The following is a 27,925-nucleotide window of genomic DNA, read 5'->3' as shown; positions in this document are numbered from 1 at the left end:
CCTGCGGCTCTTAGCAGTATTGAAACCCAGCATTGGCCACATTGCCCCAGAGAGTGTCGTCTACCTGGGAGCAAGAGCTTTATTTTGACCCCCTCCCCCTACAGTGTCATCTGCGTCTTCACCATCTCTGCTCCATACGGAACTCACCAGAAACATCATTGAGAAGATCCCCAAGGCTCAGTCTCCATTCTGGGGCATCAACACACTTGTTTTCTGTTTCAATCTTAATTCACACGCATGTTGTCAGCGGCCTGAACGTTCCCTTAAATGCAGATGATCACATCTTGTCCTAGCTGTTGTCATCACAGAGAGGGCTCACGCTTGGTCCGCAATGTGGGTTAGCGCCTGGTTTTATTATTTTTATTTTTTGCTTTGCCAAATGTAGACCCCCTTGAGCACCGTGGTTTCCAAATTTAGTCCTACCCTTTGAGCTTTGAGCTCTGTCTGGCACAGGCTGAGCACGAACTGCTTCTTTGAAGAGGAATTCCCTGCGCACCAGCAGCCCCTGGATATGTTCACAGTGCAGGCCCGTCTTGAAAAGAAATACACTCAGCTTTTATGTGAAAGTTGGGAGCTCTAAGGGGATAAATCATAAACTATGAAACTATTTTTTTAAATGGTCATATTTTAAAACAGTTCCCAAGCTGAATTGTGCCCTTGGGTTTAGGGTATGATATTCTTTTTTTTTTTTTAAAGGCCCTTTTTAGTTATTTTAAAACAGACTTTCTTTAACTTGGCTCCGTGAGTTAAAGCAAACTCTATTCATTAGGTTGCCCTTGCTTTGGTTTTATTAAGGAGAATCCTGGTGGATGATGATGATGATGATGCTGATGATTATTTTCTTTAAGAATAAACTGTTCTCCATAAGCAGGAGAGACCATCGAGGTTTACATTTATCAAAGTCAGATGGGTTTATTTTTCTCTCTTTACACTGTTGCTACAAACTCAGTGTATTGCGATAACGTGAGTAACATTCATGGAGGTTTGCCAGGCGCTGCCCTCGGCTGTGTATGCACGTTAATTCACGTGGCACAGTGATCGCTGAAGGGACACATTCTTGTCATCCCTGGTTCACAGACCAGACGATGGAGAACCTCACTCTCTCAGTGACATACAGCTGGTCCGTGGAAAAGCCACGCCGGGACCAGAGCCACCTGCTCCCAGAGTCCACCCCATCCACCCTACCGTGCCATGGCCTGGGGGCTGGACTCCAGTTAAAGCGTGTGCCCAGGGGCCAGGCTTCTCCCACAGCCTGCCCACATCAGTCAAGTTCCCAGGGGAGCACGCAGCAAAGCCCATCTTCCCAGCCTGTGGACCCATGCTCCCGGCACACGAGGGATGTAAGTCCCACCACACTTCATGATCCTATCGATGGTGACGGAATACAGGCAGTGGGCTTCCGGAAGCTTCTCAAGTGGACCTTGCCTGTCTCTGAAGCTGCACATATTCTGTTCACTTGCTTGGGAATCTCCCTGGGAACACACACATGCAGACACACAGACAGACACAGACACACAAACACACAGACACTCACACAGACACACACAGAGAGACACACTCAAACACACACACTTATACAAAATCTTGCATTCCCACACTCAGCACCCCTCCCCCTCCTCACTGGTTCCCGACCCAGACAGGCACCCTTACTTCTGTGTGCACCCTAACCTTCTCCGCCGGATCCCCGAAAGGCCTCCCTGTCTCTGCCACAGCCCTCACGCCCACCCGCCCCAGTAAGTGCTAGTGTTCAATGAACAACGGCACCAGGGAAGAAACTAGGGGACCAGAGAGCCACAGGTCAGTCACCGTCCCTGAGTTATTACTCTGCACACAGACAGGGGTGGGAGTCTGTTTTGTGGGCACACTCCTGAGAGCCCAAAGCATGCTGGGGGACGGGCAGGCAGCTGACGTCTTTTCTCTGTACCCAAGCCCACCTTGAGAGGAAAATTCAGAGGGGTCCCTTAGAGAAACGAGAGGATCAGATTGAAATGTCACTGAGTCCTTTTTCAGGGAAACTCTTGGGGATGAAAAGGCCCACCTTGTAGGAGCCACTCCACTGGCAGCAAAGAGCGGAACACTTGGGTATGTCTACTGATTCATGGGCGTGTGACCCTCACATGTAAAATGTCCTAAATCGTTCTTCCCCTTAGTTTATTACTCTTATTTCCCTCCCTAAACATAGTGGTGAACAAAGAGGTTGTGAGCCCTTCGCAGAGACACTGTTCAACGCCGCTCCACCCAGCAGAGGTGGTCACTTCCATCTTTCCGTGGTAGTCCCTCTTTCATTTTGATTACCAGCGCTTCCCTGAGGGGGAGCGCAATGCTGGGGCCTCGGCACATGTCTGTTGAGTTGAAATGCCTTGAATGTGTACACAGTTAACTTTGGTGACCTTGGAAGACCATTCTCACAGGAACGGACTTGAGGGAGAAGGGCCTCAATTGTTCCCCGTTTTGTGCCGGATTAGACATGACATTTCTAAGAGGCACAAACATGGGGGAGAATTGCGTAGCCGGATTGGGGGAATGACTCTTTTTGCCACTTTCTGTCTCAAAAGCTAGTCTTTCTTCCCCTGGTACTGGTTCCCTCCCCTCCTTCCTGGTCTGGGGGCCCATTCCGGTAAGTATAACTTTTGTTTGCCCCTCAATCACAACTCACGTCTCCTCAAAACAAAACCTGAACACTTAGCACCCAAATAGTTCGTCAAACTGTTGCCCATTGAGCAGCTTACCTTCACTGACAGGTAAGCTGCTCGCTGCAAATCTGAGGGGTGTTGGAAGCCACGTGGGGTGGGCTTCAGCTTTTGAAGAAGGGTATGAACCAGCAAGATGTCCCCACTGGTCTGGCCAGGCTCCTTCCCACACCTCACCTGGGTCTTGTTGCCCGTTCATTATTTGAGTTCCTGATGCACAATTCTGATCATTTGCCCTCTGTGCTGCCCTGGTCTAGCCCTGCCTGCACTGAGTCACGTCTGTGTCCAGACTAAGTGGCTAATTCCTCAATGGCAGCAAGGGCCAGCACGTCCAGAGATTATTCAATTGTTCTTGAAACTACTTCTATGTGATTGAGGTTCAAAACACTTTCTCTGAATGCTCACTGATTGAAAAATTATCTTAGGTGCGGGTCCCCGGTTTGCAAAAAATGGCATCTTAAGGTCTCCTCTGTGAGAACCAGGATGAGGGGGGATCACCGCTGATTTGCTTTACACACAACTCAGATGTGCCAACAATGGGAGGAAAGTGATCTTTTGCAATCAGAGGCTTAACAAGTGATTACTCTGAATCCCCCCAAATCTCTAAACTGGATACAATGAATAAAAGCCTCAGGAAAAATGGATGCCTTAATAGGCTTCCTTCTGGTACCAGCCGCTAGGTGATTAGCATTCAGAAACTGCTATGAAACCAGTCTCTATCCAAAGGGTGTTTACTTACTGGGATGTGTGTTGTCATTTTGGAAAATTACTTTTAAAGTATGCATCCCGGCACATGTGAAATGCTATTGTCAAAGAAGTCACAACATGTTATTTAAAAGAGCACATTAAACTCTGCATTAGGGTAAATATACTTTTCTTCATGCTGTTTGCTAAAATACTTCCAAAATAGCTTCTATTTTATTTCTCAACCATTTGCCACTGAATGGGAGAAGTTCTAAAGTGTGTCCTCTGATGTATGCTTTTTCTGCAAGGTGATCATTTGAGGATGATCATTGTGATGAGTGTATCCTTAAAAATGTAAATGTGTGAAAGGCAAAATGCTGATCACCATTCCTGAATCTGTGCATATATTCATACATAAGTACTCATGCATGATTAATAAAAATACAGATTTTATTGTCTTTCCCCTTCTACATTCTTTCACTTTCCTGAAGAACCAGTTGGAGGAATCTGTTAAAAATGGAACCCAGGCCCTGGCTGGTTGGCTCAGTGGTAGAGCATCTGCCTTGTGTGTGGATGTCCCAGGTTCAATTCCTGGTCAGGGCACACAGGAGAAGCAGCCATCTGCTTGTCCATCCCTTCTCCTGTCACTCTCTCTCTTTTCTCCTCCTGTAGGCATAGCTCAGTTGGTTCAAGCAAGTTGTCCCTGGTTGTTGAGGATGGCTTAGGCACTCTGCCTCAGGCACTAGGAATGGCTCAGTTGCCAAGCAATGGAGCAAGGCCCCAGCTGGACAGAGCATCACCCCCTAGTGGGCTTGCTGGGAGGACAAGGTTGAGGCACATGCGTGAGTCACTCTCTGCCTCCCCTCCTCTCACTTAATAAAAAATAAAATAAAATGAAACCCAGATTCTGCCCTTTTCCTACTTAAAAACACTCCAGAATCTCCTCATATTGGTGATGGTAAAGCCACACTGTTTGACAACCGCTCAACACCACCCTGTGTATGGTCCTGCATTCTCTTTTCTCTCATTTTCTATTATTCTTCCCCAGTTCAAGGTGCAAGAGTCAGGGCAGTGGTGTTCTGGTCTTTGAATGCCCCACAATATCTCCACCTTGAACTCTACACCAGAGTCACAGCTGCTGTTCCCCCACCCCCTTCTATGTGTATGGTCTCTGCAACATGCAAATCTCAGCTTAAATGTCAACTCCACTGAGAAGTCTTTATGAGTCACCAACCCTAAAGTGGCTGCCATCCTCTGGCCATTGCCCAGAACATTGCCTTGGTTAATTTTTAGCTTTGCTGTCATCATTTGTACGTGGACAGGGTGGATCTAGGTATTGTCAGTCACCAGAAGTAAGTGGCACAGAGTGCCTGGCAGAGAGCAGGTGTCTGGCAGCCCTGATGTCAAGAGGGTTTGCTGTGGAGTTTCACAGACTCTGAACATTTGGCTTTCTCTTTTGTTTTCTGTGAAACCATCGGCAATTCCTCAAATTCTGTTTCCCCATCAGCAAAAATGATTTCCTCAACCCTATTTCCTAAGGACTTTTGAGTAATAAATGAGCTAATACATAGTCAATACTTCACCAGCTAATTGACCCAGAGAAGAAAGTAAAAAATTGGTACATATTTAATTATTGCATATTATATGTACATATATAATCAAATAGAGAGACAAAGACAGAGAGAGATCCCTCCTCATGACAATAAATGACGATATCAACATCTGAAACTGATATCTTATGTCACTGACATATGTTTTAAGGTCTCTACAATACCATTTAGGAGACAAGATGATGTTTTTCGATTGTTAGAAGAAACAAAGCCTAAAGAGTATTTGAATTTAAAAAGAATCACGTCAACTTATTTTCAAGTTATTTTTCTTTAAAAGATTGTCTATATTTTATCACAAATGTAAAAGTATTGAATAATACACAAGCATACGGAACTGACTTTTCAAGGCACTCATCACCAGCCCGACTGCGTGACGATCAGCTTCATCTTATCTGGTCTGTGTTGTTAGGACGGCATGTTGGTTCAAGGACTCTTGCTTTTATTACTTCGTGAGGTATGGAAAATGAATGTGATGTTAAAATTAAGTTACTGGTGGGAAGACAATAAATGTTACTTGATAAAAGAAAAAAATATAACTTTTTCAATGTTTTAAAATATGACTGGGAAGAATTTATATCTTTATAAAACATTTTATTTTTGTTTCTCACGAAAATTTAATTATCTCAAATGTAGAACCTGCCATGCTTCTGTAAGAGCTTTCCGATTTGGCAATGTCTTCTCTTTGAATCGTTAATTAAAGTGTTGATTTTTAAACTGCAAAGTGGACCCCAATGGGGGCTTTCCTCCCACATCAGGAGTTGTCACAGGAGGAACACGTACAAGAAGGAATGAATTTACAATATTCCGAGGGGGAAATGACAGGTTGCCTTCCCCAGGGTACAAACAGACGTACCTATCAGTGTGGGTCAGTGTGCAAATGTTGACTTAGTAGACACATACGGCATGAAAGCGACTCTCAGCCTTGGCTGGTTGGCTCAGTGGTAGAGCGTTGGTCCAGCATGTGGATGTCCTGGGTTCAATTCCCAGCCAGGGCACACAGGAGAAGCATCCATCACTTTCTCCACCCTCCCTCTCTCCTTCCTCTCTGTCTCTCTCTTCCCCTCCCGCAGCCAAGGCTCCATTGGAGCAAAGTTGGCCCAGGCATTGAGGTTGGCTCCATGGTCTCTCCCTCAGGCGCTAGAATGGCTCCGGCCACAATAGAGCAATGCCCCAGATGGGCAGAGCATCACCTCCTGGTGGATTTGCTGGGTGGATCCCAGTCGGGCACATGTGGGAGTCTGTCTGTCTGCCTCCCCCTTCTCACTTCAGAAAAATACAAAAAAAAAAAAAAAAAAAAGCGACTTGCACACGCCAGCCGTCACATGCCTGTCTGAACTTTCAGGAGGTGGTGTGGGTGGGGTTTCAGGACCCTTTAAACAAGCAAAGTAATCACACTGTGGATGTATCATTGAGGATGGTTTTCTTTAGCAAAAATGTAAAAGTTACAGCTGTTAAAAAGAAAAAGAAAAGACTGATACCAATGAACTGACTGTTATACTGGTCGGGAAAAGTTCTTAGTTACATTTGTTATTTTAGAAAAGTATATGTTAGGCTGAAGAGGGAACCACAAGGGTTTTGGCATTCTCTTCTCTCCTCCTGCCAAATGAAACATGAAAGGTTTTATTGAGAAGAGGACCAAAATAAAGAACAGACTGCAGTTGTTATGATTTTGTTAATCATCTCTCTAATCACTCACTCTTCTCACAAAGATTAAAGAGAAATGTCCATTCAATTCATCGTGTTTGAAATACAATGAGATATTTCAACTCTGTGTTAGAAAATATCTTCTTAAGGTTCAAACCTGCGTTCCACCATGCTAGGTTCAAATATTACTTTATCAGCTATTTAGAGACGATTTGTTTAGATAAACACTGAAGAAGGAAATGTACTTATTTCCGATTAGTCAGAAAATGATGGGGATGGACTTTGAGTCCATTCGGGGGACAAATTGGAACAGCAAGCGTGAGAGATATTTTGGAGAGTTTTTCTTTGAAATGACAGGCCATTGTCCTATTCTGGACATGAGATGCTCAAGAGGTTCCATATGGCTGGAGCAGTGGTCACCCTGCCAGTAATTAAAGGCTGTGCGATGTCTCTACTTAGCCACGATCCTGTAGCCACAATTACTGCAGGACGAAAGAGAACCATGGTTTTCTCCGGTCCAACCCTGTCATTTAGCAGTTGAAGAAACTGAGGCTCTGCAGGCTGACTTTCCTCACCCAGGGCCACGGGCAAGATGGTAGTGGAAGAAGCATGAACGCAGAGCGCTTGTTCCATTGGTAGGGTCCCCTTGCCCTGGACCACCTGTCCTCTCAGTATAATGAAATCGGTCTACGTTTTCAGCACTGTATTGACATTAACTGATTTTTTTGTTTGTTTTTTCCTATAATGATAGCTTTGAAGGCTGACCATCAAAGTGGTGAGGATGGTCATTTGGATTAATTTTTGCTTTCAGTGACACGTGCATCCTGACCTCTGTAAGAATTTCTCTCCCCCACCCTATCCCCTGCTGAAAATCCACTGTGGTTTCCTGTTTTACTTCAAAGTCAAAGCAGGCAATAGATGCATATCTCAGAAACATACACGTTTGTGCTATTTCCGAGTTGTGTCTTTTATGTCACTTGAAATTTCTTTAAGAAAATTCATAATTAAAATCATTTGAATAATATAGTAAGTATGTCTTTTTCCCCATCACTCACCTCAGGTGCCTATTGGACACACTTTGACTATTATTTTAAAAAATGAACATAAAGGTAAATACATACATTTACTTTACATAAACACACTATCTCAGAAATTAGCCATCACAGAAGCTGTTCTCTCTCTCTCTCTCTCTCTCCCCCCTAATAAATAATTTTTTTCTTATTTTAAGCCCACGTATCTTTCTTCCTTAAGAGCAAACATCAATGAATATATCATGGCTCAGATCAAGCCGTTAGCTGAGCATGGTCTATTTTGGTCAGGGTAATGTGACAGCGGAAAAAGAGACTAGACAACCCTCTTCACATTGAATGGGGTTAACTTTCTGTGCAGGTAAAAGGGCAGTTGCAGACTATGTTCTGATGATGTACAAGAATTAAGATAAGTACATACTACAACAGGGGTCGGAACCTATGGCTCGTGAGCCAGATGTGGCTCTTTTGATGCCTGCATCTGGCTCGCAGACAAATCTTTAATAAAAAAAAATAACTTTAAAAATATAAAACATTCTCATGTATTATAATCCATTTATTTTCTACCACTCATGTCCATGGTTGCGGGTGGCTGGAGCCAATCACAATTTGGTGTTGTCCCCTGGAACAACACCAAATTTTTATTGGATAATGCATAACGTACACGGGAGGTTGTGAGGTCAGGAAGTAAACTTCCTTTCTTTTAATCAAGTAGTCAGCCAGCTAATTGCAGAAACTCTTTTGATGAAGAAGATGGCTAAAAGAAAAAAAGATGAGGAGTATTGTACTTTTCAGCAGGCATAGACAGAGGAATTTGCCTTTGTGGAGAAAGCAGGTTCTGCAATGTGTCTAATATGCAATGATAAAATGGCATTGATGAAACGGTCAAATATAAAGCGGCACTTCAACACACACCATACTACATTTGCATCAAAATATCCAGCAGGGGACAGCAGGAAGAAAGCATGTCAAGAGCTACTGTGCAGAGTGCAAGCTAGTCAGCAGCAACTTCGTGTTTGGACCCAACAAGGTGACTGTAATTCAGCTAGCTATGCTGGTGCTTTAGCAATTGTGAAAAACAGAAAGCCATTCACAGATGGGGAGTATGCCAAAACATTCATGCTTGATGTTGCCAATGAACTTTTTGATGATTTGATGACTTTTTGGATAAAGACAAGATAATCAAATGAATAAAAGACATGCCTCTGTTGGCAAGAACTGTTCATGATTGTACCATCATGATGGCAAATCAAATTGAGGCAACACAAGTGAAGGATATAAATGCAGCACCATTTTTTTCACTCACTTTGGATGAGTCAACAGACGTAAGCCATTTATCATAGTTCAGCGTGATTGCAAGGTATGCTGTCGGGGACACACTACGTGAGGAAAGTCTTGCTGTTTTGCCTATGAAAGAGACAACAAGAAGGGAGGATTTATTCAAGTCTTTCACTGAGTTCGCTAAAGAAAAAAAAAATCTACCGATGGATAAACTTATTTCAGTGTGTACTGATGGTACTCTGTGCATGGTGGAGAAAAACAGAGGATTCGTAGCGCTTCTTTGTGAACATGAAAAGAGACCCACCCTAAGTTTTCACTGCATCCTACATCAGGAGGCGCTTTGTGTTCAGATGTGTGGCGAGCAGCTTGGTGGGGTGATGTTGCTGGTCATTCAGGTGGTCAACTTTATTGTTGACCGAGCTTTAAATGATTGCCAGTTTAAAACACTGCTGGATGAAGTTGGGAATAATTACCCTGGTCTGCTTCTGCACAGCATTGTGCATTGGTTGTCAAGAGGGAAGGTGCTCAGCCATTTCGCAGCTTGTCTGAGCAAAATCTAGACTTTTCTTGAAATGAAAAATGTCGAGCATCCTGAGTTAGCTAACACTGAGTGGCTCCTGAAGTTCTACTATCTTGTGGACATGACTGAACATCTGAACCAGCTCAATGTGAAAATGCAAGGCATTGGAAATACCGTCTTATCTCTTCAACAAGCAGTGTTTGCAGTTGAAAACAAGCTGGAACTCTTCATTGCTGACATTGAAACAGGTCACTTACTACACTTGGATATACTGGGAGAGTTTAAAGATGCATGCACAGCAAATGACCCTGCTCAACATCTTGATCTCCAGCAGTTAGCGGGCTTCACATCTAATCTCCTGCAGTCATTCAAAGCACACTTTGGAGAATTTCATGAGAACACTTGTCTTTTTAAGTTCATCACCCATCCACATGAGTGTGCAGTGGACATTGCTGACCTGAGTTATATCCCCAGTCTCTCCGTCAGATTTTGAGCTACAAGCTGCTGACCTGAAGTCCTCAGACATGTGGGTGAATAAGTTCAAGTCACTGAATGAAGATTTGGAAAGACTTGCACAACAGCAAGCAGAGTTGGCGAGCAAACACAAGTGGGGAGAAATGAAAAAACTTCAACCCGTGGACCAGCTGATTGTCAAAACTTGAAACGTGCTTCCCATCACATACCAAACACTGCAGTGAGTGAGTATTGCTGTACTGACAGTGTTTGGCTCTATGTATGCATGTGAGCAGTCTTTCTCACATCTAAAGAATGTTAGGACCAACCTACAATCACGTTTAACAAATGGAAGTCTCAACGCCTGCATGAAGCTTAACCTCACCACATATCAACCAGACTACAAAACCATCAGCAAAACCCTGCAGCACCAGAAGTCGCATTAATGGTAAGAAGTACTTTATTCATCATTGGTTAACAACAGCATAACAACATTATTAAAAAGAATTCAGAAACTTGTACTTTAAAAGTGCTGGTCTTACATAAAGTGCACACATTTACTTGTATTTTATGTTAAACATATTGTATGGCTCTCACAGAATTACATTTTAAAATACAGTGTGTCTGTAAAGTCATGGTACACTTTTGACTGGTCACAGGAAAGCAACAAAAGATGATAGAAATGTGAAATCTGCACCAAATAAAAGGAAAACTCTCCCAGTTTCATACCTATTTCGTACAGTTTGATGTGGGCTCCCGCACAGATTTTTTTAGGGCTCCTTATGTAGCTATCCCGTATAGCCTCTACAGACTCGTCACTGACTGATGGCCTATCAGAACGAGGTTTCTCCACCAAACTGCCGGTTTCCTTCAACTGCTTATCCCACCGAGTAATGTTATTCCTATGTGGTGGTGCTTCATTATAAATGCGCCGATATTCATGTTGTACTTTGGTCACGGATTCAAATTTAGCAAGCCACAGAACACACTGGACTTTCCTCTGTACCGTCCACATCTCGACTGGCATGGTCGTGGGCTGCTCCACTGTATACACAGTGTTACATCATCATCTGCACATGCGCACATGCTGCCACGTCATCCTACAGAAACTGGGAGGGTTTTCCTTTTATTTGGTGCAGATTTCACATTTCTATCATCTTTTGTTGCTTTCCTGTGACCGGTCAAAAGTGCACCATTGCTTTACGGACACACTGTATGTGACGTTCATGGCTCTCTCAGCCAAAAAGGTTCCTGACCCCTGTAATACAAGCTAGGATTAGTTCATGAGATTAGGTTCCATTCCTTCCCAGGTTTCCCACGAAGGTAAAGAAGGTAAGCTTATTTTCAAATGGACTATGTTCTGGGCAGTCCTTTGGCGTTTGGGCTCTGCTGGGCATAAGAGTCAGGGCAGAGCGGGGCCTGGATGCAGTGGGTCATCTGAGAAGGAGGAATTTGCCAGCTGCCCCACTCTGCCCGGGCTGGCCCTCACCACGAGTGAATGGTCTTCCTTCTTGGAATTTTACGACACATTTTCTTTGGGCATGCTTCAACCAGACATGTGCATAAATAGCATTTTTTAACATGTTTTCATTCCATGGTTGCATGCCACTGAGTAGACTAGTTAAAATAATGTACCCTGCCACCTTGAACATGGCATCGAGTCAGTCGGTGCTCCTACCCGATCAGGACGGGGACCCTGCTTTCCCAATGCCCATTTTTTCCTAATTTCAGAAATCCCTTCTTTGTTCCTGCTGCTCCAGAACTCGGTGCCCATAGTCAGATTACGGTGAAAACATTCAGCAAACGCCAGCCTTTATCAATATGTAATGCCTCTATCCTGACCTGTGGTGGACAGTGGGATAGTGTCAAGCTGGAACACTGAGGTCGCTGGTTTGAAACCCTGGGCTTGCCTGGTCAAGGCACATATGGGAGTTGATGCTTTCTGCTCCTCCCCCTTTTCTCTCTCCCTCTCCTCTCTAAAAATTGAATAAAGTGTTTTAAAAGTATATATAATGCCTCTCCTTGAGTCATATATTTCTTTTCGCCTAAATGATACCTTTTCTTGTATGAACATTGAGTCTCCCTTATTTTTTAAGGTTACATTTTTTCTGCTTATGTTGGGGTCACTCTGAAGCTTCCTGTGGCTGTTGCTTGAAGTGTGACTCGTAAATATTATGTGTGCTGTGATTATATATATTTTTACTCAATCTGATAGTCTGCCTGTAGTGGAAGAAGCTATTCCATTTACAATAAAGTCAAAGTCAATCTATTCCATGTTTACTACTCATTTTATTCTTTATCTTCCCCCCTTTCTCTTTTTTTTTTTCTATTTGGCCAAATTGCTACTCATTTTATTTCTGTAACACTGGTTAAATACTACACTCCCTCATTCAAGAAACAGTTGACTACCTGCTGTGAAACCTGAGGCCTGTGCCTCTGAGCGGGTCCCCCTTCACTAGCAAGTATGTTCCGGGGAGGCAGGTGTGAGAGGCTACACTGTTTTCACGCCATTGTGTTGCTTTGCTCCTTTGCTGAAGGTCAGTTGACTGTATTTATGAGGGTCTGCTTCTGGGCTCTCCATTCTGTTCTATTGATTTACTTGTCTGTTCTGTGCCCAATACCTCGCTACCTTGATTATGGTGGCTTTGTCGTAAATCTTGAAGTTGGGTAGTGTCAATCCTCTGGCTTTGCTCCTCTCCGTGACAGTGTGTTAACTGTCTGGATCTTTCTGTCTCTCCATATAAAGTTTTGACACCAATACTCTTTTTTTTCCCACTACACCTATGAATATAGTAACGAAGAATCTATGTATGTCAAAATACAGTTACATGCGTGTATAATAAATATACTCACAATATTGCTATGAAATAAGTTTTGTTAAACAGAATACATTTTAAGCATCGAGGGGAAGGACCTCGGAGAGTAAGCTTTCCATAATTATTAGCCTGTCACCATCACCAACATTATTAGCATCACTGTCAGAAAGGACCTTTGACACAGATGTGGAGACCTGGTTAAGCCGTCCATTACCACGGCTGATCTGTGGAGAAGGATTCAAGCCTACGTCACCTGATTTCAAACGTAGGAATCCTCCTACTAGGGCCTGCTGTGTGTATTGAACCAGGAAGGAGCTATGAAACATTGTTTCCCACCTGTTTTCCACCTGATGAAGTTTTGATGATACCACGTAGTATACAGCGGAAGAGATTTTTGCAATTAACTTCAACCAATTCCTACGGGTGATTTTATTTAGCCCTGCCCTTTCTCAAATCTATAAAATGTCATATTGTCTAGACAGGTGAGGGAAAAAGGTATCAAATGATATGATCTAGTTGCAAGGTTACTGACATGACTTGTTCTAGGTATTAGGGGGGTTTTCAATAAAGTCACCTGATACACCAGTGTAAAGAATCAGTTTTTTGGTCCCAGGATTTTCTAAAGAAATTCATTCAGTTTTTCTGAAACTCAAAGAAGATGTACTGTATAGAAAAATTCTCTGAACACTATAAAATAAAACAGCACTACTGTATCATTATCAATAATGTCACTTTAAAAATTATAAGTGTATAATACCTGGACCATAATAGGGTATCAATAAATATTTGATGAATCCATAAATGTGATAAATTTATCACAGCTTTTTAAAGAGTCATTGTATTTGATATTATGTAAATAGTTATGTCATTCAAACTATATATTTAAATTTTTAAATTAAATATTAAATTGTAATGTTAAATTTAAATAATAAAATTAAAATGTATAATAAGCTTAAAGTGTATATCTTTCACTATTTTGTACAGTTGGATAATTTCACATCAACAGGATAAGAAGCAATACAATCAATAGCTCTGACCTAAGGGAGGTTCACGTTCACATGTTTACTGGAGTATCTACTGTCAACAGCCTTTCTGGACTTCAACTATATAAAAATCACACACAAATAAATAAACACATCTCAGCATAGTCCTTTTATTCCATGTTTGAATTTTATGAGAGTGAAAAACCTTAAAATTTGGTCTTTACTCAAAGAGGAAAAGAGAAGGCAGAGACGATTGCAAACCGATTAAAAGGGGCGATTTGAATCATTCAGGGTGTTACTTATTGTGTGATTTGCTACAGGTGACATGATAATACCTGTAAGGTCTAGCAATCGATAGGAAGGGATAATAAAAGTTCCCAATAAATCGTAAAGGTGCAGCTTCTGCCAGTGACAGACGCAGGTTTGGAGTTCAACCTTCCAAGGGAAGCATTACACAGAGAGAGGTTGGGGGGCGGGCGACAGTGCATTGGTTTATTTGCAGATAGTGTTCTAGCTAAATGTCTCCCAGCTGTCCAGATGCGGGGGAACTTTTGGTCTGGCCTGCACGCCTGAAACTCCTGTGGTCACCACAGCCTGCCCGCAGCAAGGACGGGACCACGGAACAGGGTACATGTACCCTCTCTATTGGCTTTGCTGGCCTTTGAGGTTGGGAGGGCCTGATGGTGGCCCCAGCTATTACTCTAACCCTGTGAGAATGCCTCCGGGGGACACATTCTTCTTTCTGTAGAAAAAAGAGAAAGGACTCAGAGAGAAGTATTAGACTTTGGGGGAGAGCTTGCCCCAGAATGGACAGGAATTAAGGTATGTTTTGAAGTAGGCGTTGAAGCATTCTCTGTGACTGCTGGTACCCAATCTGGAAAAGGTCCTCTTCACCTTTGTCCCCGAAGTAGGACAAGAAGTTTGCACCCCCATAGAAGCAGTGTATGGGCGTGTGTGACTATACCGAGAGGTAGGTAAATAGAGACATGCAGTCACACACACATACTCAAATGTACGCTTGTTATAAATACTTGCATGCTATAAATTATTGTAGGCCATTTCCCCATAGCTATGGACCTATGGAGAACTTCCATCTTGAAGACGATTTAAATCTAAATTTTTTTCTTCCCAGGACTGAGGGCCAATGTTTATGTCGTTGGGGAGGAGAATACTCAGCCAGCCATTGCCAATAGCCTGAACGTGATTTTTCTCCTTAACGTTTTTTTCTTGTCTTTTTCTCTATCAGTTTCCTAGTGACAAGTCAGTGTTAAAATAAACTCCTAAGTGCCCCGAAGCTTCGGTAGTTCTCCTAAATGGACATGTCCACCTGGGGACGTCATCTGTGGTGGGAAAGGGTGTCAGTGCTCAGTGGGCCTGTCTCCTTCCTGGGCCCTCTTCAGTCTTTTTTCTCCAACAGCCCTGCAGGAGGGGCACAGATGGACCCTGTCTCCAGATCTGACCTCAACACCTCCACATTGCTTGTTCTCTGTCCTTGCTCATGACCTAGCTTGGTGGACAGGGCTCCCCGGACCAGGGAGAGCCCTGCAGGAGAAGCTTGGCCCCTGGGAGCACAGTACAGATAGCCTTGCACTCCAAGGACTTGAAATGGATGATGAGAGGAGCAAGAAATAAACCTATATGGTGTTACACTGAGATGCCGGACCTGTGAAGAAATTCAGGAGGAAGAAATGCTTGGCCTGGTCCCTGGAGCTGGTGTCTCGTCCCCATCTGAGCAACAACAACAACAAAAAATTCTGATACATAAGAAGTTGAGACTTGCAAGCAAAGCACAGCCTTCATCCCTGGGCCATCCCGGTGTGGGCAGAGAGGGGTGAATGCAGGTACTCACAGCTCTCCTTACATCCAAGGTCATGTATTACCACTGGTCGAGCAACCTTTATTTTCCAAATCTAAGAAATCGGGACACATAATTAGATAACTCAGAATTCAGAGTAGGTCTGTTCCTTCTGTCCAATTCCTGTGTCATGACTGATTCATTTGTACCTTTTTCAATAAATATATTTTAGTCTTACTAGGTGCTAGGCACTGGCCCAGGTGTCCGGGGATACCATGGGGAGAGAGGCTCTAGCACGCAGCGTAGTATTGTGCACAGAGTAGGCACTCAACAAGTAACCTAGTGGTGTGAAAAAGACAGATTCAAGGGAAATCAATTCAGTGTGATGTGGGAGATAGGGTGCTGCTCTCCACCCTTCTTTTTTGTGTGTGACAGAGATAGAGAGAGGGACAGATAGGGAGAGTCCACTTTTCTTGACATAGAAAGGACACCCAGGCACAAGAAATGCAGAAGAAACCTTCCCACAAGCAATACTTTGGGCAGATTCTGATAACTCTTTGTGAGACATTTCCTGTGATTGAGTGACAGGGGAGAGAAGCCACCCACCAATCCGTGGCTGGCTTGGTCCTGCCATCTCTGATTAACCACCGGAGAGCCACCCACCACCACCCACCATCCTCACACGTGTAGCGAGCTCTTAACCAACACATCAAAGTGCCTCTCCCCAGCTCTCTGATCTCAGCAACACAGCGAACCTGCCCACCCTGCCCATCCTGGTTTTGAAAGCAGAATCGCAAGAGGGGTCTAAAAAAAGTATAAATTCATGAGATTCTAATTTTTAATTTTTTTATTATAACAAAATGTGCTTTTGTACACATCCCAGAGGACTAGAATTCCTTGACAATGTTTTTGCCTTTAGGCAACCAGACATATAAGCTGTGCCTCACTGAAGTTCAGTGATTTGGGGGCAGCACCCCTGAACACTTGAGCAGGAGGCCACATGCATTCTAAGCAAAGCTCAACAGTAAGAAACCGCTGCTAACCTCTGTGCACAGGTGAATTTCAATTCCTAATTTTCATCCTCTAAAAAAAGGAAATGGTTCTTTGTATAAACATTTTGTGCAATATAACTTCAGAAAATTTATAGTCTTTGGAGGCAACTGTAGCTAAGATGTCTATCTCTCTATCTATCTACATACATACATACATACATACATACATATAAATACACAGATAAATATATGATATATATCTATATCATAAATAGATATATAGATAGATATGGACATTTTCCCCACTGATGGATGTATTTGTAAATATGCATATACATTTATTGATGTAAATATCATAGAAAAACCACAGTATGAAATTTGAATATGGAGTGATACTAAATATTGATTTTTATAGCTTATTTACTTTTTTATGTTTCTTTTATAGCCCCCAGATATTTAAAACAGGTCAGACCACGTGCTGGATATAATATGCATCCTGTCATAAGGTTTTCTGCACAGAGAAAGACACTTATGTTGAAGGTTCGCTCAGGCATGTGGGCGCGAAGGCCATGCTAACTTCCCCACAGTATCTCATCCTTTCTCAAGCTCATGAAGGCTCAGCAACATTTGTTATTACCATCACAAAGCCTTCCTGTATTTTTAAGAGCGCCTTTATCTGCAGGACATTTTCGATTGCCAATAGTACTTCCTTCAACCCTGGAAAATCAGAGTAACTTTTGAGACCTTCATAGACATGGGTAGGCTTCCAGGGGCCACTCTGTAGAAAGATGAACTGACAACCCTGGGCTGTTCACAGACACTGAGCAGAATAGTTTAAGTGTGTTAAGCCTCCTTTTATTCCACTTTTCTTATAGCCCTTTGCTTAAAACGTCACTAAAAAGAACGAACAGCCACATACACACGTGCTACCCAAATTATCTCAATCTCCCTTATCCTAAAAGACCAAATGACTTTTGTAACGGATGCCCTCGGGAGAGACTGGGTTCCCTTCGGTGCCTCTTCTGCTCCTGTTGGGACGATTCAAGGCAAGATGCCTGGCCTCCACCCGGGCGGGCCCCGGTGACAGCTGGTGAATCTGCGGTTGGCCGAGTGACGAACTAGAGCGTGGTGTCATTCACAGGTTTCCCCAGCAAGTCCTTCTCTCATCCCAGAAATGACGTCCACCTCCCTGGGGTGCTACCAAGTGTCGAACGAAGCCTTCAGGAAAGGCTCCACGCTCTGCAATATAGCAGTCTGGAAATTAGGGCCCACGCTTTCTGCAATTCATCTTTCACTTGTTTGGCAATGAGAAAAATACCTTTTTTGAATTCTCCCCCCCCTCTCTTCCACCCATGCCCTTCCTCTGTCTGTAGAAAGCGGTTCATCACCCTATCCAAATCAGACACCCTGGCATGGTTGGTTCCTCCCTACGGTCCCAGTGTTTTTGCTCGATTGGGGCCAATCCTGATATTCTCAGAAGTTTCCCAGGACTCTTCCATTAGTGTCCACTTGGACCAGGTGGATGACGCCTTAGCTTCATTTTCTGATGGCGATGCAGATGCATTCTATAGTAAGTGTCTCTACAGGTGCCATTTCTTCTAGTTCAGAACCTTTTGCCCTCTGTTACCAAATTTTAAATTTGAAGTGTGTTGGCTGACAAATGAAAACTGAATTCAGCACAATCAGCTCTTTAAAGGAAGCTCATCATATATTTCCTCTCTCTCCTCTAGTTATAAAAAAAATCTGAAATCTTTAAGGCAACATCATCATCACCAAAAAACAAATAAACAAACAAAAACACGAGAATAACAGTCTAACTATAGTTTTTGTCAAAACACATCACTAGATTCAGTCACAGTTTATACTGGACCTCTTCATTTAGAGTTACATCTGGGGATTTCTTGATAGAGATCTAGTCAGTTATGAGAATGTCAAACCATATGGTGCATTTATTTCCTCTTCAAAGCACACTGACAATCCTGCCTCTTCCAGTAGGTAAAGATTCATTCATACCTCGATAAGAACGACATGTTTACTGGTAATAATAGAAAACATAGTGAAAAAGCAGCAGCCTAGATTTTGAAATAAAAAAAAACACGTATTTCAGAAAATAATATTTGTATTAAAAAATCTTTTTTAAAAAATATTAAAAATATATGCAACTGAGAGGCTGAAAGTCAATATGGACGCTTGGCAATATTTGCAACGTGACCCCAACCGTGAAATAGCAGTCAAACCCTAACTCAACGTGAGAGAGAGAGAGAGACTTAAGATTTTCAAATATATTTTATAATAAAATGGCTTTTAAAATAAATTTTAATTATGGCAAGACAAGTGAGCCTAAAGAAACCAATGTGTATATTCATACTTATAGGAGCTGTTAATCATTTGTCTTTCTGAATTGATTGATGACTTGCCTATCTATAAGCTTACTGAATTGGCCAAAATATTTCAAAGTTGATATTATAACTTCCTTTCCCAAACTGAGAAAGCAGAAGTGTGTGATGTTCCTGAAGTTCCTTAAATTCTGAGACGCCCTACGTGGCTGAGCCTGGACACCAGGTTGGGTTTTCTGGCGAGGGAGGGCGGTTTCCCTTCTACTCTCATCCTCTGCTACCTAACTTAAAGTCAGCTGATCAAATAATGAGGATTTAAAGTCCTGTTTGTTTTTTTAGCTCAACAAATTACTTACTTTACAAATAACCCTAGCTTTCTTGACACATGCTGCCCAGAGCATACTTCTGTGAGTTTTGAGGTCCGACATGGGCTGAATGGAAGGCACAGAAAAGACCTTCAGGGCAGGAGTGAGAGAGCCGATAGCAAATTCAAAGACCATGAACTGTATATATACTTCCTACCTTTGTAGACCGATGAGAGAGGCTGGGTTGCAGGAGTTTACCTGACAGAGGAGGAGGTTGAAAATGCTTCAAGGATAGGAAGTATAGAACTAAAGGCCAGTGCCTCTCAGGCTCGGTGGAAACCAGATGAAGCACTGTTTTTATAGGGCAGCATGAGAAATGTTCCCGATGAAAGGAGCTTCTAGTGCTGACACAGAAGTCAAGTACCAGGTCCTCAGAGTCGTTAAATGGAGTTTGTGTTGAATCACTCATGCTTGTGCATGCTCCGTCTTTCCTATTAAGTTAGGTTTATTCTACTCAAGTGATTGAATGGGGTTCACTCTAGAAGAGATTGCCTTATGGGTCCAATTGGACCACCAGAGTGTGATCATCCCCCAATGCTGTTAAAGTCTTTTCTGTTTGTTTGTTTGTTTTGTTTTGTTCATTTTATTGACTCTAGAGAGAGAAAGGTAGACAGCAGGAGAGTCAGGAACATCTGTTCCTGTATGTGCCCTGACCGGGGATTGATTGAATCAGCTCCTTGGGACCATGCTCCAACCAACCAAGCTATCCAGCCAGGGCTGCTGTTAAAATCTTATGCCTTCAAAATCGAAATGCATATGAATCAGTGAGCATGGGCACGTCCAGAGGTTCCATCTCGGGCCTGAACAAACCCATGGACATCGTATTTTTCCTTTAAAATAAGGATATTTGGGCATTTCAAGGGCATCCATATTTTCACCATATATTTTCAATCTGGTCTGAGCCCTTGTGCCCAGTGCCTTAGTGACTGATCCAATTGATAGTAATTATACTAAGAGATCACACGGTATTGGAAACCAGAAAATGAAAGAACCCTGCAGCCCATCCTCAGGGAGTTGCAGGCTGAGTGTCACTTCCCTTTGCTGTCACATGGGAGGGCGAGACTACTGCCCACAGTCCCTCTCCTTTCAATGCTTTGATCCTGGGAATCTGTTAGGTTTCAGAGCCCTAAAGAGCTGTGCTAAAGGGATGGAAGACCACGTGACCATTTCTGACAAGTGCTGAGTGGTCACGAGGCCCGCTGTGTGCTGGCAGGAGAGGCTGTCTCTGAGCCTTGTTCTCGGGACAACCCAAGCCAGCCTAGCAGAGTACATCACAGATGACTCGTGCACACTGGTTAACACACACAGAAGAATGCTCCTACAGACAAGTCAGAGAGCAATATAAAAAAAAATTTAGTGCAATAGTATTTCAAATGAAGAAGAGAGGCTGATCCTGCACACGTTCAAACAGGAACCAGAAGTGGCGGGAATTGTGAGAGAGCTCAGAAATAGGGTGAACCAGGTTGTGTGTGTGAGGGGGGAGGGTGGAATGATGGATGGAGCAGGTGTCCGGGTCAAATGTCACCTTCCCGAAGAACCAGACCCAGGGCAAATGGGAAGAAAAGAGAGAGCGAGCAATGTGTTTACTCAGACGTTGGACGCAAGGTAGGGAAGTCCACTGGAGTCGCTTCCTTGACAGACTAGAGCACCTACCAAAAGGGAATCCACAAAGTAAGTGAGATGTGACAAAGACCACGCACAACAGCTCTGTGTCCGTGCAGGTGGTCTCAAGTTCGCGGTCACAGATCAGGGTGTCTGTCTGCCTTTGAGTTTTGCACCCAGCCCCCACCCCCAGTAATGGTACCTGAATGTTTAAGCAAATTACCGACACAGGTAAACCGTTACAAATACATACACTGGATAAATAGAACACTAGGAAAGACCACCACCTTGAGCAGTTGGAGTTTGATTTCCACTCTAGGTCATTCCCTGCTTCACGCCTCCCTTTCCCATGTTTCACATGAAAGCACGTGATTATTACATGAGGGTGAGAGTCAGAGTTACCCCCACACTATTCCCATTGAAGCCCGTTTCGTTTCAACGGGTGTAAAACAAAGGGACTCCGGTAGGTCAAAATGTGGTGGAAGAAGAATCATTAAAATCTAGTCTTAATGGGCAAAGACACACCTTCCTGAAGGGTTCTCTAGGGACCAAGGATAGGGATATAGGAGGAGGGTACAGCTGACATGGTGAGAGGAAAGAAAATAACTAAAAATAGACGAGAGAATGAAACAAAAGCAGAATGGAATTATTTTGACTAGGGTTCAAAATGCTTTGGTGGAAGTAGCAGTGTAAGCTTGACAAACACCAGCTCACACACCTGGGTCCCAACCCTGAGTTTTGTGTTGTGGGGTCAAGGGCCCCAGCTGCTCCAGGCCTCTTTGCTCATCTAGAAAATGTGGACAGTTGGCTCCAAGGTCACAGAAATTTCAGAATACCTGAGTGGGCGGAAGGCAGTGTCTAGGAAGTGAACAAACAAGCAAACAACAAAAAAAGACAGCTCGTTACTATTCTTAACACTTCTTATCAATAATTAGATTGATGACATGTTTATTATTGATTGCATCAGCATGTGTTATACAACATAATGACCATACGAGAACATGTTTAGTATTGATAACATAAATATTTCAAGTTCAAGGTCTTCAGTAAGAGATATAGTACAAAGCACCTCTCTGAGTTTTGTTTCATAAACATTTTTTTTAACCTCCCTTGAAACTCATCTAGTTTTTCGATATGATGAAGCGGAGGTCTTTTACTTGAAACGTCTTTTCTGGGAAGAGCGGTAGTTCTGTGATTTGCAAAGTGCACGGTGAGTAGCTCTGGCAAGCACGGGTTCCTCCCTCCCTAGGCCCCCTCCCTCCTCTCCCCCCCAACTCCTTCCCTGTTTCTTGGTCACCAGTTGAGTTGCACAAACTCTCTGACTTGAAAATGTTGTCTGTGGAAACGCTTCCGCCGCAGCTGGACCCCGATGCTCTCGAGAGTCTCTGTGCTTCCTGTGCGGTGCTGTGGCTTTCCCCTAACGACAATTTCCCATCAGCACCACAAAGACCTACCTTCCTAACCACTGCCTCAACGGTCGCTCGCCACTTCCATCTTTCTGCAGAACACTGCCCTTGGGGGAAGGGGGCATTCACAAATATTTGTTCACTCAGCCGCTCAGACTGATAGCATCTCTTGGGACTTACACTTTTGATGTACAACTCGCACTTGGAAAAAAAAAAGAAAGAAAGAAAGAAAGAAAAAGCAACTGTCAAACATGAACAGATGATGCCCCAGATGAACTCACATAGACCCTTTTTTTCTCTCTCAAGTCAGGACGAGATAAATTACTTGTTTTTGTTGTTTTGGAAATGTTCATACTTGATGCCTTTCTAAACATGTCCCTACTTATCCGTTTGCTGGCTGGAATAAAATATTAATAGAATTAGATTCTACATCATGTGTTTTATGGATACAATGTATTATTTTTTTAAACAGCTCACTCCAGACCCAAGAATAGAAAATAAAATGAGATGAACAAACATGAAGAAAGATTTAAATATTTTTTATAAGAAATAAAAGAATCCTGGTATCTTAGTAATACAAGGCAACTTTCACAGCCCCCTCTCACCAAATTTTTATAAATAAAAGCTACTCACTGAATAAACAAATTATTAACATTAATTTGTTCTCATACAGAATGCTTTTATTTTAATTTTAATTCTTTATAAAGAATATTTTAAACAGTCCTTAGGCTCTATAATTATTTTCCCTGCTGATTTTTAAAATAAAAATTTTATTTGAATTATCTTTTATGAATCTGGTCATTATAAATGATTTGTTTTCTATTTTCTCTGCTCGTTTTATAGTCTCCGCTCTTAACGGTTTTCATATTATGAGTTTCCGAGATATTTTCAAATAAGTGGGTTTCACCTGATTTGAAGCTAGACTAGAAAATCTTTCTCTTCAAAATACTTGATGATTCAGAAATCTCGACGGCTCAGCGCCACCCTTTCCCTCGATGGGCACACGCTGGTAAGGCACCGATATGCGCGGAATAAGAATGATGCACAAACGTGGCCGCGTCACAGCACAAGGCAGAACAGAGTGCGCGTTCATTACTGCTCTAGGCATCAGAAAGGGGGAGCTCAGGGCTAGCAACAGACACACCACACCCAGCTCCAGGCCTGCAGAAGATTCTACTATTTAATGGATTGAGGAATTCCTCCCCGAAACAAAGTTCATCAGGGAGGCTGGAGGACTGTGGTTCGTTCGCACTGAGAACCTTCCAGGGCGGCATACAGTTCAGGTCCCCTGGCGGCACCACCTCAAACACGACTGGGCTCCTCTGATCTGTAAAGCATCTACTGCAGGTTGTTCACGGAGAGTCTGCCCATGAGTATTCCTTTCACACCTCTGTGGTGTTTTTGTAACAGCGGGTGGGAGCCAGAGCAGGTCGTTGAGCTGCTCGCAGGATGGTCCTAGATGCATTTGCCTTGACCTCAGAGGTGTACAGAGAGGCCCTTGAACCAGGGATGCCGGACGTCCATACTCCTTGAAGAGAAAGCCATGGCAATACAGTCCAGCAGAACAGTGGGTGATTTTTATGGTGTGTCTCATACAGATTGAACTAGACTGTATATTGGGTACGATTCAAACATTTAGAAACAGGAGAGCTCACCAATGTTGTTTTCTGTTGCGTGGTTAAGATTAAGCTAGCTCTCTTGTGTTTGAATCATAAGACTTCATCATTTCACCTGGAAGGGAGGACCTCAGAGTACCTACACCAGTTCTAGCCTCTGTGGCTTCTTCTCACCTGCTCGGGGGACCTGGTGTGACCTGACCTGGGGAGTCTTCCACCCTTAAATGACTTTCAATGTGACATTTCTATTTTGCATGGTGCTGGCCGGTCTCAGATTCCACTGGGGGTGGGGGGAGGGCACCGTATCACTTGTCTCAATTATTTCCATCATTCCAGGAACTGACTCACTGATACTGGTTGTGCTCATACCCACACCTGGAATAAGAACAGAGAGAAGAGTGTGTGTGTGTGTGTGTGTGTGTGTGTGCATGTGTATGTGTGTAATGCATATATGTGTATGCAGGTACACACATTTGAGAGTGTGTGCATGCATGTGAGTATGTGTATGTTTCACGTGGAGTGGGAGAGCTTGTGGTAGAAATCTCTCTCGAACATCTTTCTTCTTTCTGCACAGTGCCTCCCGTCTAGCCCGTTCGCTAGCACCCAGCACTGAGACAATCAAAACACAACCCTGCGCCTCCTCAGTGCTACCTCTCTGCGCTCCGACAGTGCACAGTGAACTCAGCTGTCAGAACACCTGCTGGTTCACAAGGAGCACGGAATAGGTGTCTCATCATTCTTGCAGGTAGAAGGAGAGCATCCTGGATGAATGATTAAACTGACTGTGATGGTTTTGAATAGCTACTCCCAGAGTTAATCAAGCTCCAAGTCACTGTCAGCCTAACATGAGGTTTCCTGTGACATGTATTGATACTGCCTTATTCAAGAGTTTGAGCAATGGCTTAAATAACAATAAAGGTACACTTATTACCAAAGCAAAGGTGGTAACGTCTAGTGAGATGTAAAAGTAGATTTAAATCATGGTACAAAATTAGTAAGATGGAGATAGAACTTGGAGACACTCCTTCCTGGCCCTACATTCTGAAAGACCATATGGTTCAACCACTAATTTCATGGACAAGGAGATGAATGGATGCCCAGAGAAGTGAAGCGATTTCCCTAAAGTCCCTCATCTTGCTTATCACAAAGGTAACTAGAACTATGCTTTGCTTTACCTGGGCCATCTCTACCATCTTTTGATTTTTTTCTCACTCCATACTATCCTCAGATATTCTCAAAATTACCCTCAGACCCTGGTTTCTAATTTGCTGAATCCTGAACCGATATAAAAAACTCTATGCTAATCATGGTGGAATTCTAGATATTTTTCCCAAAACAAAAATGGCTTGCATTAGTATGGAACAAAGAAAGGCAGAAATGAAAGGGGCAAGGGAATTTTGGCCACCACAAGTCTCTAAAATGTGATTGGACTCCATGACAAGTAAACTCAGTCTCAGACTGCATCAGCAGAGGTGACGCGTTCGGATGGGGTGGTTCTTGGCTGCATTCTGTCCCGTGATCGGACTTCCTCTGTGAAGTTCTGTCCAGGGTGGGGCTGCCCCTTAACAATCAGATAATGTGCATCCCAGCACCAAATTACCGGCATTAGCTAAATTGTAAAATTCATGTTTATTTCTTACGGAACATCAAAACTCCATCAGAGGATTTTTGTTTGTTTGTTTTTTTAAACTCGCTTTATCACTATTCTTTTTCTTCCTGGCCATCTTTCTAAAAAAAAAAAAAAAGAGATCAAATGAGATTTAATTGTCCCAGGATAGTATTGTCAAGATGGCTTGCCACTTTTCTACCACAGAGCAGAGAGGCAACAATTCTCCTATACATTTATTTTTAGGACTCAGCATCATTTTTTTTTATTATTATTAAAATGAAAGCTTGTCCTTATCATCTCATTTCTTGGTTTCACCTCCCTGTTGCTTTCAATGTCCAAAGCCCTCAGGACTCAGGATAGCAGCCATGACAAGAAGCCAAGTAAGTTTTTAAAGGAAAGAAATCCATTTACAATTCACCCTGAGACATTCATCTTGAGAACAGGTCTAAGTCCAAGAGGACCCATTTTAAATAATAATACTGGCCCCTTTATTAAAGAAGGCAACTCAATTTTCCTTCACGTTCCCACAGGCTGCCCTGACCATTATCCAGTTTCAATAATGACTGTGACCAGGTTTATTTCCCTTTGGTTCAAACTGCTGTCCCTAGATCCATCGCCCACAGGGAAGTAATCTTCTCCATCCACATTTCCCATGCCAGGACCGCTGACGACCCCGGCATCCAAAACCTCTAAAATCATTAAGTCAGATAATGGCTAAGTACATCAAGGTCAGGAGATTGTGCGATCGATTCCAGATGTCTAAATCATCTGCATTCGCATGAGCAGGAAGCAAATTAAATAGACATGGTACGGGGTGGGCAAGAGCAGGGTTACCGTTCGCAAGATACAGGGCTTATCCTTTTCCTATTGGTTACTATGGATTGCCTTATTTTCCGCACAGACAACTGCACACCGACGATTGCCCTGCCCTGTCGTCTTTCTCAACGTGCGCAGTGGCGGAACAGCTGGACATCCACACACCAGATGGAAATCTAAATGTGGACCCCATGCCTCTCACAGAAGTCAACTCAACAATGCATTGCAGACCCACAGGTAAAACGGAAAAATATAAAACCAGGAAGTAATGGAGGAGAATACCTGGGTAGCCTCCAACACGGCCGTGGCTTTTTAGATACAACATCAAGACACGGCCCTCGAAAGTTATCGTTCAAAGCGGACTGCATTAAAATATAAAAAATAAACTTCTGCTTTGCAAGAGATATTGGCAAGAGAAGGAGAAGACATGCCACAGATTGGGGGAGAATTCTTGCGAGAGACACATCAACTACAGGACTGTTTCCCGAAAGACAGCACACAAACAACACAGATGCTAATGGTTTACATCCTGATGTACCCCTGACAAGTGAAAAACATTGAAGGGTGAAACTGCATTTCATTCACTTAACCTGCTGAACATTCCAGCTTAGCCTCGCCGGCTTTTAACGTGCTCAGGACGCAGGCGTCAGTGACCATTGGGCCACTCCTCTCGAGTTTTGTCTCAAGAGGAAACGCCTTCCTCTCTTCCTACTTAGAATAAGACATGGTTGGGCATTCTGTAGACAGGATGGGATATAACAATGCAAAAGCGTAATATCCCAAAATTCTGGCCACACCGTACAGTGCAGAGTGTTGGTTGCATACCCTCGTGACCACGTCCCCGCCTGGGACCGGAGACGTGTCCCTCTACCCAACAACGAAAGACATGTAGCCAACCCTGAATCAAATTTTGAAACGAGATATAAAGAGATTTTTCCGCTTTATGCGTGACCGGGGAATATTAATATCTCAAGTTCAGTGGACAAAGTGTGAGTGGGGGGATAGCAAGCTCTATCGCAGATGTGTTTTGAACAATTGGCAGTTGGAAAGAAAAACAGGAAATTCTAATGCTGGTCTGCTGCTGATGTATGGCATTGTTTTTTGCAAACAGGAAAGCTGTCGTCAGTTGATGTGACCTGTCTCCTATGTAAGACCGCGCCTCTCCAATGCCTCATCCCGTTTGACTCAGAGACACCAAGTTGTCCCACCCAGCTCTGCTACATTATACCATATTCGTGTGGTGTGTTGAATTTTCAAAACTCCTGACTATTTCTATCTAGAGCTTACACCTAAATATCATGATGATTTTTAAGTATGGGTTTATTGCTTTGACACTGGAAAAAAACACACACACAAGAAAAATTACATTCTTTAACGGTACTTAACAATCTTTGGTTGGCTATGTAGACTACATCTTGCCATTCTGATCTATTTTTGTAAAAGGCCAAAAAACAAACAAAAAAAGGCATTAAAAGTTCTGTGCTATTTTTTTTTTCCATCTGCCTTTGGACATTTATGAAAAGCAGAAAGCAATCGTTTTTCTAACAGCAGCTTTGCTCTAGCAGATAAAAGTGAATGCTAGGCTGTTTATCAAATGTGCATTTGGTGTTCTCATCTTGGCTTGGTTTATCTGTAGTGTACATACTTCCTTTGGGGATCATCACCAGAAGTGGTCACCT

General features: G+C 43.1%; 1 non-coding gene across 1 annotated transcript; it reads left to right on the top strand.

Annotated features, from left to right (window-relative positions):
* The first annotated feature begins 3,901 nt into the window (after positions 1-3,901).
* TRNAT-UGU (transfer RNA threonine (anticodon UGU)) lies at positions 3,902-3,977 on the top strand. The gene has a single exon. It is a non-coding gene; the product is annotated as a tRNA-Thr (tRNA).
* The last annotated feature ends 23,948 nt before the right edge of the window (positions 3,978-27,925 follow it).

The sequence above is a fragment of the Saccopteryx leptura genome, chromosome 1, assembly GCF_036850995.1.
Source record: "Saccopteryx leptura isolate mSacLep1 chromosome 1, mSacLep1_pri_phased_curated, whole genome shotgun sequence".
In the NCBI taxonomy this organism is placed as follows: Eukaryota; Metazoa; Chordata; class Mammalia; order Chiroptera; family Emballonuridae; genus Saccopteryx; species Saccopteryx leptura.
Note: the sequence above shows the minus strand (reverse complement) of the source record. Positions and strands in the feature narration are given on the sequence as shown.